Here is a 15,845-nt window from a genome sequence, read left to right on the forward strand (position 1 = left end):
TTGTGAAATATCCATGTCCAAGCACCCTGCTCCCATCAAGCTTAGCCACCCACCCAGTGGAGCCCCCACAATACTGAACGGAAATCCCCCACGCGGGTCCATGGCTCAGTGAGACTGTGAACGCCGGTGCGTTTCTTCCGTCGCTGCGTTCCTTGGGTCTCCCAGAGAGGATGTTGGGTTACTGTTTTCTAAACTATCCTAAAGCTGAGGAAAGAAACTTAGCCTTGGAATTAAAATAGACGTTCCTGAAAGCACCGTTGGAGGTCTTCTATTCTTCGTACCACTGCCCGCTGAAGCCTTCATCTCTTGCCAGGGATGCTCCGAACAAAGTATCGTCGTCGTGAGCGGGTCAGTATGAATCAGCGGGTCTTGGTTATGTGACGCCTTCAGAGTCGCTGCTTTGTGAACACCCGCCTCCCCAAATAAGCCAGTTGTTTTAGGACACTTGTCTGACAAGTACCCGAACAGAGGAAGAACAATGTTTTTTTCTAGAAGGGAGTAACCATGCTGCACTTGGATTTCTCCCAGAAGCAGATGCTGAAAGAGTTGAGGCGAGGGGCTCATTTGGGAGTGAACGCATCCCACACTTGGGCAGGGGACGTGGCGGGGAGAGGAAGGGAAGGAAACCCGTCGGCCGTGTGTCACCAAACAGAGCTTGGAGCTGCTTGGGGAATTGTAAGCCCGGGAGGCGTCCTCTCAGCCAGGAGGGGAGGGGGGACCCACGGGATCTGTACGGGGGCGTCCATCAGTCCTGGGCGGAGGCATCTCTGAGGAGGGGACAATTCCGGGCACCGTTGGACAGAGCATGGGCGTGGGAGTGGAGGGGTCTCTGCGGAACCAGAGAAAACCCTCAGGCAAACGCCGGCGTCTTCGCCTGCGAGAAACAAGAGGGATTCCGGAGTCAGGAGACAAGGATGCAGAGCTGGAACGGGGAAGAGTCCAAACAGGAAATCTCATTTGAGTTTGAGTCAGGAGACTGGCCTCCCCAGCAGGGAAGAGGCGGACAAAACTTTAGGAACAAGGACATCTAATGGTCAATTTACACTTGGTTTTGTGGCCTAGACATGAACTTTTCCTCCTCCACCAGCCCAATGCCAAATTTTCTGCATCGTCTGCTTCATACAAAGCCTTGTGAAGTGGGTCCCTTAAATAGAAATGGAGGGCAGGTTTGGATTTTATATTTGGTTCCAGGTGATGCAGAACAAAGCCAGGAAGTACAAGATGCTGGGGTGCTAGAGCCCCCCACTCGCAGGAAGCCCATGTCCTGGCCACGGGCAGCCCTGAGGTGATCCACTCCTCAAGGATTTCTAGACTTCTTTCTCTCTTTCTTTCTTCTTTCTTTGGAATGATCCCCTTAAATAGTGGTTTGTGGAAAACTTACCTAAATCTTAAAGGGAGGAGGCCGGAGATCTGTGTAAGACACACACAGAATCCGTCCTCCCCATCGTAACGGCCTGTTCTGACCGCTCGTGCCCTCCCGCAGCAAGGAGCCCGGGTCACACACACGAGTGGCGGGGAAGTGAATCCGCTTCACTCGACCAGAAGGGCAACGGCTCTGAGAGGTTTTGGGGCCGTGTGCCGGGCCAGACCTCTGCCTGGTCTCTGCTGGTTCGCTACCCAACCTTCAGCACCTGTGACACTCCTCCTGCCTTCCGTGTCCACCGCCTGGAGAAAGAAGACTTCGGGAGGAGACCTTCGGGCTCTCAGCACTTGACTAACCCTCCCAGATCCCCGATGTGGTTTCAAGCATTTACAAACACAAAGCATTCCCATGTAGGGGCTTGAAAGTCCAAGGTCAAATTACCGACATTCCGATGAGCGTGTTCTTTGTCTTCTCACGGCTCTTCCACCAACTCCATCCCAGACTTTCTGATGCTTCCGTCGTGTTGATTCCCCTTGGCTGTTCTGTCCTTGTGTCCTGCCTGTCCGTCTATCTGCAGCTCCCTCAAGCACAACGTAGATACTCATATGCCTGTAGAGCGCACACTCCTTAAAAAAGCATTAAACTCCCATCTGAAGAACCCCGGCACTTAACAGGATACCGGATGTAATCATAAGAAACGCTTGTGGGATGAATCAGGACTGAATGGATGAACGCCTTCTATCCCTTGTGGCTCCTGACACATTTTGGAGATAATGCAAGTTAATTAAGTTTGTAATGGATTATTTTGTTCAAGACCTTCCAGAATCGTTTGAAGGCATTGGATGTAATCAGAAGGCAGAGCACAGCCGTGCTTGGGTGTGGGGGAGGGAGTGTTTTCATCTCCAGATGGAGACTGTGGAAAGCACCTCACTGGTGATGCTTTTAGGGCTTTAATTTTATACAGACTTTGAATTCCTAAATTGCAGGTCAAAGATGTGTTATAAATTGCAGGTCAAAGATGTGTTATTCTGAAGTTCCCTCTCTCTGTCAAGATACACCAGAGGGAGGCAGTGATTGGACTTGATTCCCAGGATTATTGCTATCATCAAGCTTTATTGAGAACAGAGTGTAAGTTAAACCTTTGCTTAGGGTTAGAGAAAATACTCAGAAAACAGGGTTCTTGCCATCAAAGGGAGTCCACTAGAGCGGAAAACTAGACTTCAGGTCCGGATGGTACGCACGCGAGCACCTCAAAGTGACTGTAGATGTGGCCTTTATCACGACCCCGGGAGTACTGTTGGAGCAAATCTTAGAGCCAGAGAACCTTGGGCACAGCCTGACTCTTCGATTTGGCTGCAGGAAAGGAGACGGAAGACCCCGCAGGATAAAAGTGGGCAGGTTCTCAGGGTCAGAAACTCTCAAAGGGGCTCCATCTCCAGAAGGATTAGAACTTGTCAAATAGGTTGATTTTTGGGTCCATTTTCCAAAGCATCCCGGCAGAGAGAAGAGTTGGATGTGAAATTAGATGATTTTTATGTAGAAATCACCTAGTTCTTATTGTGAAAATTTTAGCTACTGATCCAGGGGAAGTCATCAGAGACTGACATATCAAGCTTGTAGACGACATGCAGTTGACATCTGTCAGCATCTCCTAAGACAGAATCGGGATTCATTTTGACAAGTTAGTATTAGGAGGCCTTAATCAACTTCCTGACATTTAAACCCAAAGGCCAAAAAATAAAAAATAAATACATCAAACTTAAAACTTTTGCACAGCAAAGGAAACCATCAAAAAACAAAAAAAAGGACAACCTACTGAAGGGGAGACGATGTTGCAAGTAACCATTAGGAGGTTATAGCCAACATACATAAAGAAATCACACAACTCAATACCAAATAATTGAATTTAAAAATGGGCAGAAGAGCCTGAATAGACCCTTCTCCAAAGATGTACAGACGGCCAACAAACACGTGAGCAGGTGCTCAATATGCCTCGTCACCCAGGAGATGCAAATCAGAAGCACAATGTACCACCTCACATCTGTCAGAACGGCTAGTATCAAAAAGACAAGAAACAGCAAGTCTTGGAGGGGATACGAAGACAACGGAGCCCTCCTGCGCTGTTGGTGGGAATGCAATGATGGTGCAGCCCCCGTGGGAAACAGCAGGGAGGTTCCTCAAAAATTAAAATCAGAAATACCACATGGTCTAGAAATTCCACTTTCAGGTATCTAAAGATAATCGAAACACCATTTTGAAAGATAAGTACACCCCTGTGTTTACCGCAGCGTTATCCACAAGAGCCCATACACGGAAACCACCTACGTGCCCGTCAATAGACAGATAAAGGAGGTGGGGTGCTGTACAGTAGGGACCGGCTCAACCATAAAAAAATGAAATCTTGCCATAGGGGACAACATGATAGACCTAGAGGGCATTATGCTAAGCGCGGTAAGTCAGAGAAAGACCCATATCATATGATTTCAGTTAGATGTGGGATGTAAAAACCAGAATAAATGAACAACACAGAAGCTGACTTGCAGTTTCAGAGGCGATCTGGTGGTTGGCCGAGGGGCGGATGGTACGGAGCAAGGGGAGGAAAAGATAGACTCCTTGTTGTAAAATAAGACCCAGAGAGGCAACATGTAGCAAAGGGCAGAGAGTTAATGATAATGTAACAATTCTGTCTGGGGATTGATCACGGAGATCACTTCATAACATATATAAACGTCGAATCCCTGGGTCGTATCCCTGAATAGTAACAACATTTTGTGATTTAGAAAATATTTTGATTTCTACTTCAGAGCCAAGAACATTAGGTTCATGATTGTCACCAAAGTGAAAGTAACAGTAAAGTGTGGGGTTTCCAAGAATTGGCCTTTTGGTGTAAGAAATATTAGAGGACGTATGTGTGATTGAAGATGCGGTTTTGGAAGATAAAGCAGAACACCTGAGAATCCGAGTGCTTTTCAACACTGGAAGTTCCATTTCACCCCATTCCTGATTGCATGGTTTCTGGCAAAAAGCCTGCAGTGATTTTCTGTCCTTCCAAGTGTCCCCCTCACCCTACTCTGCACCCCTAAATCATTGACAAGATTTTCCTTCGTCTTTGGTTTTCTGCGGTGGGACTGTGATACGTGTGGGTTTATTGTTGGCCAGTTGGCTACTTTTGTGGGTGCTTTGCTCCGGTTGGTGTTCTTGGAGGTTCCTGGGTCTGTAGCTGGTCGTGTGTTAAGACTGTGAGAGAGCCCCCGGCCCTTAGGACGTGCTGCATTTGCCCTGTTCTGTCCTTTATCTCTTCCTACTATCAAAACCGCGTGTGTGTTCTAGCTTTGATATTGTCCCATTGTACTATTTTTTCCCTCTTCACATTTCGGCAGAGGAACTTGGGTTGGTCTCCGGCCGAGCTCAGACTCCTTCCTCAGCAGTGCTGCACCAGCCCGTGAGCCCGATAGAGAGCTGCTCTCTGCCGCTGAACTCTCGATTGCGGACGGGTCCTTTTAATTCTTCTTTGAAGTTTCCTTCTCTCTGCCTCTGTTACCCACATGTTTGTGCATGTGGGTCCTTTTTCCCTTAAAACCTTGGACATGTTAGGGACTCCTGGGTGGCTCAGTCAGTTAAGCAGTTGCCTTCGGCTCAGGTCATGAGCCCAGGGTCCTGGGATCAAGCCCCACATCGGGCTCCTGGTTCAGCAGAGAATCTGCTTCTCCCTCTGCCTGCTGCTCTCTCTCTCTCTCTCTCTCTCTCTCTCTGACAAATAAATAAATAGAATCTTTAAAAACATAAAATACATTTTAAAAAACCGTTGACATATCAATCATTAAGTCCATGATCTATCAGATTTTGTCAGTCATGTCTGATAATTCTGCTAAGTATCTGATAAATCTCCTAATTACAGTCCTGAGTCTGGTTCTAGCGACTTGGTGGTCATGGCTGGGGACAGGGAATGAAATGCTGAGAACACACGTCACCCCGGGCTTCTTGGGGACAACCAGACACGCCACCATCCCTCCTTCCCAGCTGCCAGGCCAGCTGCCTCCGCTCTAACTGACCCCACGCCAGGCCTCAGCTGGACCCAGGTGTAAGGTTTCCCGTCAGCCTCCAAAGTGATTTAAATGACTTCGGCAAGGATTCCCAAGATGCTGTAAAACATGCTTCAAGAGGGTCGAACCATATTACACTGACTGCACCGGATCAGCAAACGAGCTTTCGTACACATTTTCTCTTACTTATGCATTTCATTACTTTTCTTAATATTCAAAACTGCCTGAGTTCGAGCGAGTGGCTGGTTAATAATACAACCTCTTCCCCTGTTACCGCTCAGTAGGAATTCTCAGACATGTGCCGCATGGGTAATGCCGGGCCACGCACCATGCGGGAGCTCATTAACGGTGAACTCTCAGAAGCCATGTCAGAAAGGGAAATCATGTTTAATGAAATAAACATGGAGAGTTCTGGGCTCAAAATCTAGGAGGAAGAAAAAAAGAATCATGGGCTTATAGGAACTTTCCAGGGATCTCTCATGTTGACGTTTGTGACAGCCTCGTGCCAAAGAAAAGACTGTTCAGTGTCTTATTCTGGCTCAAACAACAGGAGTTTAGTGTGTGAAACTGGGATGTCTGTTACAAAGGTACGCAGAGGCCCGCCAAGGAGCCGGTGCTCACTGGTCAGCCTGCCAAGTGCTCCTTGCCACCGCAGATGCCAAGCATGAGCTTCAGAGGGGAGGCAGCTGCCTCTGCCGACAGTCTGCAGCCACTCTGGGCCATGTGAGCACGTAAACGAGGCGGCAGGTAGACCCGGGTCTGGTATGACTCTGGCTTTGTGCAGACTCATTTGCTGCTGCTCTAACTCAGCCACAGATGGGACCGGTGCCCTCCGGGGATGAGTGGGGAGGCTGTTTCTTGAGCCCTGGCTTTGAAGAGCTCGCTTGTCAGCTAGACAAGAAGGTGCACTGGAAAAGGCAGGTGGAGAGAGACACACATGGTCCCACTTCTCAGAGCGCGGTGTTTGTTTGTTTGTTTGTTTGTTTTTAAGATTTTATTTATTTATTTGATAGAGGCAGCGCGAGGGAACACCAACAGGGGGAGTGGGAGAGGGAGGAACAGGCTCCTCGCCGAGCAGGCTGCCCAACGTGGGACTCGATCCCAGGGCCGTGGGCTCATGACCTGAGCTGAAGGCAGATGCCTAGTGACTGAGCTCCCCAGGCGCCCCTCGGAGTGTCTGTTAACGCACCGGCCCCCCACAGCACAGTGACCTTCTCTTGGCGCTCGCAGCAGGCTGATGGGGAATAGCGTGGTGCTGCGGAATGTTTTTGTGCCCGTGATCTCGGCTCGATCCTCCCTTGAAGGTGTAGAATGTCTCAAAATCACCCCACTGGTAGCAGAATAAGGTGTGAATGCTGAAGGAATCACGGCTGGGATCCCCTGGGAGGTCAGGTGGTGTGGAGGAGACAAGGCCCCCTCCCCTTGCGTCGACAAATCCTAAATTCGTTTCCTAGCTGTGAGACCTTGGATGTTCCTGAAATGTAATGAGCCTCCATTTCCAATCTGTGAAATGGGAATAAGATGACATACCTTTCCAGGTGGTCATGGCACTTGGTGGATGTTCCGTAATGATCGCCTTCAACTTGTCCTGGGCCTCATCAGCACCAACAGCTCAGCTCTGGAACGCCCTCTGGGGGGGTGACTTTGGTCCAGGGTTCCCAAGGCAGGGTGAGTCAGCTGCGTCCCACGTGGCCATTATTGTTCATGCCCAGAAGAGTCCTCGTGAGTGTGTAAGTGACCTCCCTGGGTGATCCCTAGAACTGTCCTGAATCCTGGGAAAACTTCAATGCATTTCCAGGCCCCCTTCTTGGATGTCACGTAATCTTCAGACAATATCGCAGATGTATTGCTGGGATCCTCCTCCTCTGGGTCCTAGAAGTCCGGAGGTGCTGGGGGGGCTTGAAGGGAAGCCTTCTGTTGCTTGGCAACCCGGGTAAAATCCGAAACGGGTCCTGTACGGAGCACAGAGAGGGGCTGAAGAAGGAAGATGGCTGCAGACTGGCAGGTGGCGGCTTAATAAGCAAGGGGACTTTCGTATGAGTCTCGTCTTGGGCGGCTGCCAAGAGGAGTAGATCTGTGCACATACCTGCCGGAATCTGGAGGGTTTCTGCTGAGGCTTTAATGGGGTTCAGTCATGTATATAGTCCAGGCGGTCTCAATAACCCCTTGCTCTCTCAAGGCGGCCTTTTAAGGAGCTTCCAGAATGAGAACTGTAGACAGAACGTGCATTCCAAGGACAGGGGAGGGAGTAAGGAGCCTCTGATCACCGAGGTCCAGTTCCTGGGTTTACCAGTGGTCACATCCTCTCCGGGACCTCCACCGACACCTTCCAGTCCCAGCTAGCCGAGCTATCATTAATGAGAACAGTGACTCCATCACTGCAGGGTTTTTCCTCTTTGAAGGTAGCCATAGGCCTTCTTGGGTTTAGCATTCATATACCTCTGTTAGAAAAACTCTAGAAATAGTCACTCAGCACTGAGCCCTGATGAATGGTGCCCGGAGCTGTAGGCAAGTGGGTCAGTCCTATTGAATAAGGTGGCCTGTGCTGATGGACTGCCCTCGTGGCGGTGCTGCCCAGCATGGGGGACACTCGCCACACGAAGGTGGTGTCTGCCACGCTGGGTGGTACGGGTCTGGGCTGCGGATTCCCTTTCCCTCGATATGAAGCCTGAAGTGGAGGAAGACTGCTGACACCACGGGGGAACCTATTTATTACTTTCATTTTTATCTATTAAATTTCTCTTGTCCTCAAGGTTTTCCAAACAAACTAGGGTCACCATTCGGTACAATGGCCACATTAATAAGCCATAATCTCCCAGGCAGGATCCCTTCACCGTGCCGTGTTTGGAAGATTTGCCATCAAATATTTCAAAACCAAGCTTTTTAGAATGAAGTGTGAGTAGAGTCCATCCCATATACGGTGTTCGACAGTAGGAGTCATTTATGTCGAGATCTCTGGGCCGAGGGGCCGAGTTGGAGGGATGTTCTCTATGCCTTTGACCTTCCTGCTGCTCTGAATGTACTTCACCTGCCACTGTCCTGTCCTCAACTGTAACTCACCACCGTAACATCTTTAAAGCTAACACATAAATAGTACTTACTAGGTCAGGCACTATTTTAGGACAGCTGTCTTGCCTACCCACCTGCACAGTGTAAGAGAGACCGCACGGCAATGCGCTGAAACTTTTATCGCTCGTGGAGGATTTACTTTCGCTGCCCCCGAGGCATGACTACGGAGGGGACACCTGTGAGTGGAGCGTCAGGCGGAGAGCGGAGCAAGGCAGGCAGAGCAAAGTGCCACCGGACATGACGGTATTGGGGGTGCACTGCTCTGTCCAGGTGGCCCTACAGATGTTCCCGAAATACGCAAGAGCGTACAATGCAGCAGGCTCCGGGCAGCAGACAGTAGGTTACGGTGTATATGCTTTTGCAAGATGGTACTGTTGCCGAATTGTCTTTCTTGGTGCTACTTGCATTGTGCAGTTCAATATTTTGATTTCTTGAGCGTAACCCACTGAAGTTGTAGTGTTTAAAAATGTGCATACAGGGGGCCTGGGTGGCTCAGAGGGTTAAGCCTCTGCCTTCAGCTCAGGTCATGATCTCAGGGTCCTGGGATCGAGCCTTGCATTGGGCTCTCTGCTCAGCAGGGAGCCTGCTTCCCTTCCTCTCTCTCTCTCTCCCTGCCTCTCTGCCTACTTGTGATCTCTCTCTCTCTGTCAAATAAATAAATAAAATCTTTTTTAAATGTGCACACAAAAATGCATGCACACCGTTACTCTCTCATGTCTGTATTCTCCCCCCCAAAATCATTCTGTCCTCCTCTGAACCCAATCCATTCTTTAAATGTTCCTTCTCAAACACAAAACAAAAACAAGAAGCAAAACAGGGGCTCCTGGTGGCTCAGTGGTTAAGCATCTGCCTTCGGCTCAGGTCATGATCCAGGATCCTGGGCCTGAGACCCATGTTGGGCTCCCTGCCCAAACTTAAGGATCCATTTCCCCAAGCAGCAAACTGAGCCATTGGACTAGCCCCTGTGGTGCCCGGGAGTCCCCTCCCCCACCCCAGCAATGGGAGAGTGCGGTCTCGTGGAAAAGTCCACAACAAGCACCCCAAGGCACAGTCCTTGGATCATCGCTTTCCTTGTCCTCCAGACGGCAAGCTCTGTGAGGGAAGGGATCTGTCTCATGCCTGGTTCTACCCACAGGGCTGTTGTTTATCTGATGGAAGGACAGGTGGACCGGTGGATGGATGAGTGAATAAAAAAAAAAAAAAGTGAGCACTTAGTGCAATTTTAGCTGACAGCAAGTTTAACAGTACCAAGGATTTCCCTATAAAATGAAAATTCAAAATTCTAAAGTGGAAAATAATCCCTTTAAAAATTTAGAGGTAGACTCTCCACATTCTCCTCTTCTGTCCCCTAAATTTCTGCCTCGTCTGTTTTCATGCATCCTTGCAAGACCTTTAGGGCCCTGGTTCTGGTAACATTATTAATTACCTTAAAACATCATTCAACTGTAGCAGTTTTGGCAATCTTATTATCTCGGAAGGACAAGGAGCAAAGATTAGTTGTTTTATCATTTAAGTAATGAGATTTTTACACTTCTCTAAAGAGATTTATGAGAGTAATTAGTCTAAGCAGGAGTTTCCAGCAGGAGTGTTATTAGGTGTAATAATTAACCTTAGTGGGGCGAGGTACTGACTAGCGACTTAGCAATCATTGAGGAGGGCGTGAAATTTCAGTTTCGGGCATGTGTAAATACAGATAAATGTATTACTAATAACTATTTAATAAAACAGCACATTATAAAATTGTCAATACAAAGCAGGAAGTATCAACAAGTTACATGTATCTAAGCATTAGCTGATGTTTTTTCTTCTTCAAATGCAGCCGGGGGCAGCATGAAACCCTGGGAGAGCCCGGGGCTTGCAGTTAGCTCCCGCCTCTGCCACCGACCGGCTCTGTCACTGTGGGTGAGTCATCCAGACGAGGAAACCCGGGGTGTCATCAGCTGCAAAAGAAGGACTAGAACAGGCTCCTTCCAGCTCTGGCCAACCGCAGACACAGAAGACAGAGACATTGTTTCAATCAGACAGTAATAGTTACTGCCTAGCGGCCCAGATATGAACTGAGCTCTTGACCCCTGATAGAAAGTAAAATGTAGGCTGTGCTAAGGACCTGCTAAGTGCTGTGTTTTGTTTTTTTTTAAAAGATTTTATTTATTTATTTGTCAGAGTGAGCACAAGCAGACAGAGTGGCAGGCAGAGGCAGAGGGAGAAGCAGGCTCCCCGCCGAGCAAGGAGCCCGATGCGGGACTCGATTCCAGGACGCTGGGATCATGACCTGAGCCGAAGGCAGCCGCTTAACCAACGGAGCCACCCAGGCGTCCCAGTGCTGTGGTTTTTGATAGATGCCATCTTATTTGTATTCCTTCAAATGGGAATTGATGTCCCTATTCTGTAGCTCAGGACACTTAGGAAATTTCAGAAACTTGTATAGTAGGTAAGGGTTTGAGCCCAACAGAGTATGTTCAAACACTAGTTCCATTACTTAGTGTGTGACACCTGTCATTGGGGGTAGATGACCCTATCCCTTCGGACCACTGAGAAAAAGGAGCTCACAAACACAAAGTCCTTAGCCAAATACTAGCTTACAATAAGCCATCTATAACTGTTAATGATTATCACTACCATTATTGTGGTTATTTTTGAGATCGTAGCTATGAAAGTCCAGACAGGGTTCGACCTTAGGTCGTTTTGACCTGAAACCCCATGTAGACTCAGTTATCCCATCCTGATAAACTCTGAGAATTTGGGAAAGTTTTTATTTTAATTGCTCTTTTTTCCTATTTTGAAGCCATATTTTACGCTATAGTACGTCAACAAGCACTGGCTTTGTTATTCGTTATAAAATACAAGTGCATCTCCCCACACCACCTCGCGCTCCGTGAAAACAGCCCGTGTAGCCGGTCGCCCGATGTTCCAATTTCCCAGACGTTATAGGGTCAGTCCTTGAAATGGCATTTTTAAAACTAAATCTAGAATAGAACTAAAATTCAGTTCTTCGGTTTCACAAACCATTGATAACAGCCTAGAAACGACAAGCCTCTCGGGGCGGGGGGGGGGGGGGGGGCGGGTCTGAGTGCTTCCATTGCTAACGCTCTTAGCACTTAGCCAGTGTCCAGACATTTGCTTTAGTCTTTGCTATTTTAGATTTTCACACAAGCAATGAAACACAGAAAATTATTAGAGTATTTATATTCTCCATCTTCCCCAAAGTGATACTAAAGCAGATTGTATTATTTTTTTCCAAAGATGAAAAATCTCCCCCATCTATACACTTTTTTTTTCTTGCAATGTGACATGGACCTTTCTCCATCAGGAGGTGGGCTTTATCTCTCCTCCTTGTGAATCCGAGGGAGTGTGTGTCTGTAGCAGAAGTGATGCTATGTGACTTCCAAGGCTGAGTCGTAAATTCTCCAACCTTGTCTAACTCCCTAGTCTTCATGGAAACGTGCCCTTGGAACTCTGCTCTCACGCCGCAAAGAAGCCAAGCCATCAGGGAAAGAGCTTGTGTAGGTGTGTAGGTGTCCGGTCGTGATCCCAGCCACCCTCGAGGGCCAGACACGGGTCTTGAGACCAATGGGCTGGGCTCGGTCAGGTCCATGTTAACCAGGAAGCCAGTCATAGAACACTTGGGATTTCTTTGGTGTCCTTTACTGGCAGGTTACGATATGTTACCATACAGTGCAGCCAGGAAGAAAGTTAATTATGACCTTGAAAAGAAACGAACATCGTACTTTACCATTTGTCAGAGCTCTGGGTCGCCTTTGCAAGAGTCAGGCGAAGACGTTTGAGTTCCAGCGCTGTCCTAGACTAGCGCTTCTCCATCAAGAACCATCAAGAACAATTTCATGTTGGGAGCGGCATAACCGAAGGAATAAGAGTAGCAAAATGCTGCTGCTTTTCACCGCCCTGGTCTTTCCTCTCCATTCTGTGCCTCTCACATTCTCAGGGCCCTCCTGTTAGCGTCTATTAAGCCTCAAGGGAGAGTCCAAGCAAAGAAGGGAAAGCGGGGGGAAACCCCAGCTTTTAATCTCTATAAATTCCATCCAGTAAAAGGACCTTTTCATGCACATTTTAATAGTAGGTTAAGAAACTACGGTTACAGTTCTCTGATGTTTTAGTAGATGTTTTTCTTAAAACCCTCGGTGATCACAGGGCACAGTGACGGTTAGGAAAGTTGATGGGTCTGTGAGGGAGGCCACTTGGGACACTGGTTCTGTCTCTGGGGAAGGGGTCTCTCTCCCAGAGGCCAGAAGGGGAAATGCCGCCACGGGGCTCTTACCTCTCTCAACCATTTTATTTCCGTATGTGGTTGTCTTTGACAAATTTCCTTAAACAGGATATTCTCAGAAGGACTGCTGTCGAAAATGTACCTTAAAATCCCTTTTGAGAGAGGGGGCGTCCTCAGTGGCCTTCAGACGACAAAGCTGCCCGCCTACCTTTCGTAGGTACGTGTGTCCCTGAGGCTGGCGGGGAGGTTCCAGATCAGGGAGAAGCGCCTGGCCTTGTCCACCCCCGGTGTCCGGCCAAGGTTACTCCACGGAGGGAAAGAGGATAAATAGTGTGGGCAGCTTCTCCAGGATTTGATCCTTCAGAAACAACTGGCTCCAAATGACGGGTCACTCCAGGACCTGAAGTAGATGGCCGTGGTGCGTGGAGTTAGACGGGCCATTCTGAGAGCAAAACCACAACCCCTCGCTGAGACACCCCCACCCCCGCCACCCCGAGACACCAGCAGGTCAGTCGGGAGCTAAGTAGTTTCATTGCCCTAATTAATTTGGGGACAGAGGTAGACGGCCCCCGCCAAACGGCAATATTCTGAGCAACTTCGGCCGCCGGTTTGTTTACAGGCTTGTACGCAGTCGGGTGGGAAGACGCGTAGAAGAGCAGTAAATGGCGATCCTCGTGGCTCGTGAACTGGATTAATGGAGCAATTAAAGCTGGTTACAATGAAGTATTACACAGAACCTACCAATGATATAACAGCCACGGACCCGCTTTCAGACGCCGTGGTTTAGCCAAGGACATTGAAATACCCAAAGGTCACAAGCGCTGTCGCGAGGATCCGTGGCCATGCTGAGACCAGGGGTTTAAGAAGCCCTCTTGCAAGGGGGAAGGACAATGAATTATTTCCCACCCAGAAGACGAGTTTCCTGAGACGGAGCGTGCGAAGGTCTCTGCTGATACGGGTCTTCAGGGGGCTAATGATTTGTTCTTATCACGAGAAAGAAACTTATGAATTACAAAATGCTTCATCCGAGATGCAAAAAGCAAAGGATGGTGGGAGTGTAACCGAGACGGGAGACGGGGCATTCGCTCTCTTGCAAAGGTGCACTGAGGCCGTGAGAGGGGAGGGCAGGTTTGCAGCCGTTCCTGAACCCCGATTTTAAGAGCCAGATGACGTCAGTCCTTAACAAACCCCGTCGTACAGATTCTACCCAGAACAAGGTGGAGCATGGTTCCCTGGTTTTTTCCACGACTCACTGGCTCCAGCTTTAGGGGTGGGGAGGCCGTGAGTCCAGAGAGAATGACACGGGAAGTCCCCCAGTCAGCCTAGTAGTTTGTCAGGATTTCCTTGTGGATCTTCCTCCCTCCTGAAGACGGTCGTGACCGCATCTGGTGTGTCATCAGTGCTACACAACATGAGGCACGTTTTCCTCCCAACATTGTCTCCACGAAAACCCTTCTTGTTTCCCCTCTTACAGGGTTTTGGAAATTCTCACTCTGGCTCCTCATTAGCTTCCCAGAGGTCTTTCAAAAAACACCCATGTGGGCGGTCCTCCTTGGCCTCATACAAGATAGGAAAAGTAAGGGGAGAAAGGGCAGGCGTCCATCTCAGAAGCGACTGGTGTCCTCCGTATTCGTTTTCACTGGATTTCGGGATACCATCGACAAGCCGTTGATATCCTCTAGGTGGAAGGCGTCCAGTGGTGGGGCTGGGGAAAGCAGTGTATGGAAAGTTCGGCAGCTGATCTCCCCTTGATAGAAAACTAGATTGGGCTCCAGCCTGACCTGTCCCGAGCCTCCCTAATTCCCTCTCGTGATATCTCTAGAGCACAGTCTTTGGCCCCGAGGCCTGCATTCTTGGATGGAAAAATGGCCCTTCGACTCCAGTCTGCAGTATGTAACTGAGTCATAGGAGCTTCCACCGTCTTGCACATGCACAAAATGTTGAATGCACGCGCAGGTGGCCCCACGGCTGTCCTTCCTCCCTACTTGCCAGCTCGCTCCGTATGTCTTTCTCCTCTCTTCAAATAGCACCAGGGCATGAACCGGCATAGCCTCTGGGTAAGCAGGTTGGACCAGGGATGGGACCCCGAAGCTCTGCTTGCTGGGCACCCCAATCTCGATAACTCGTGTGGTCAATGCCGTCTTCAGTTGGTAGCGGTAGGGTGGAGAGTCCACGATGTTCGGACTCCAAAGCCTGAGATCTTTCCCGGAGGCATGACTGGAGATAAAAGGAACAGGAGACACAGGAGTGAGACGTTGGGAGTTCAGAACGCTGGGAACGTGTAAGGGAGCAACCCCATATCAGAAGCCAACTCCCGATATCGCCTTGCCCTGATATGACCTGAGGGACTTGGCATTCTTCTACCGTCAGCCTTGAGCAATTCCTTTCTCTTGTGTTGACTGAAAACATGGCCCAAAATACTACTTCTCAAGCCGAGAAGCCATTCTTAATTGAGGCATAACACAAAAGTAGAAACAAAATTTGCCTACATCGCTAGGGCATTCTGGGTAAGGGGTAGACTTTCCTAGTCAGGTGTGGACGTGGTAGAATGAGCATGTCCTTTGGGGAGAACCTTAATACATCTGATAATTTTTTAACTGTCACAAAGCCATTAATCAAACATAATGTCACAGAGACTGATTCATCCAAGTTTGTTTTAACTGAGAAGAGAATTTCAGGAAGTTGATTAAGAAGCTGCGTAGACACGGCTAGGAAAGGGTTGTCTAGGCAACGTGGCCCTGGCTTCTCTATGGGTCCCAGCAGACCCAAGCGAGACTTGGACCACCATCTCAGGGACACAGCGATGCTTCGAACTCTGTGCCCAGAAAACCTGACGATCTTGGGGAAGTGGGTTTTCATCACTGCGGAGATGGCATAGGTCCAGGCGACCCAAAATTGAAATTCAGGAAATAGGAGAGTCCCCCCGAGGGCAAGAGTGTCCTTTTGACCAGTTGGCAGCTCTCCCACCGCCACAGAGCGTGCCCTTTGGCCTGACACATTAATCATTCCCACGCCGTTCTCGGCCAGGCTCACATTCTCTCTAACAACGCAGCCATCCCCAGACGTGGCTGCCACTGCCGGTCATTTTCCCAGGTCGCTAATTCTGGGATTTTGGTTTTCCACCCGCTGTCCTCTGACCTCTGAG

Source organism: Martes martes, assembly GCF_963455335.1.
Source record: "Martes martes genome assembly, chromosome: 10".
In the NCBI taxonomy this organism is placed as follows: Eukaryota; Metazoa; Chordata; class Mammalia; order Carnivora; family Mustelidae; genus Martes; species Martes martes.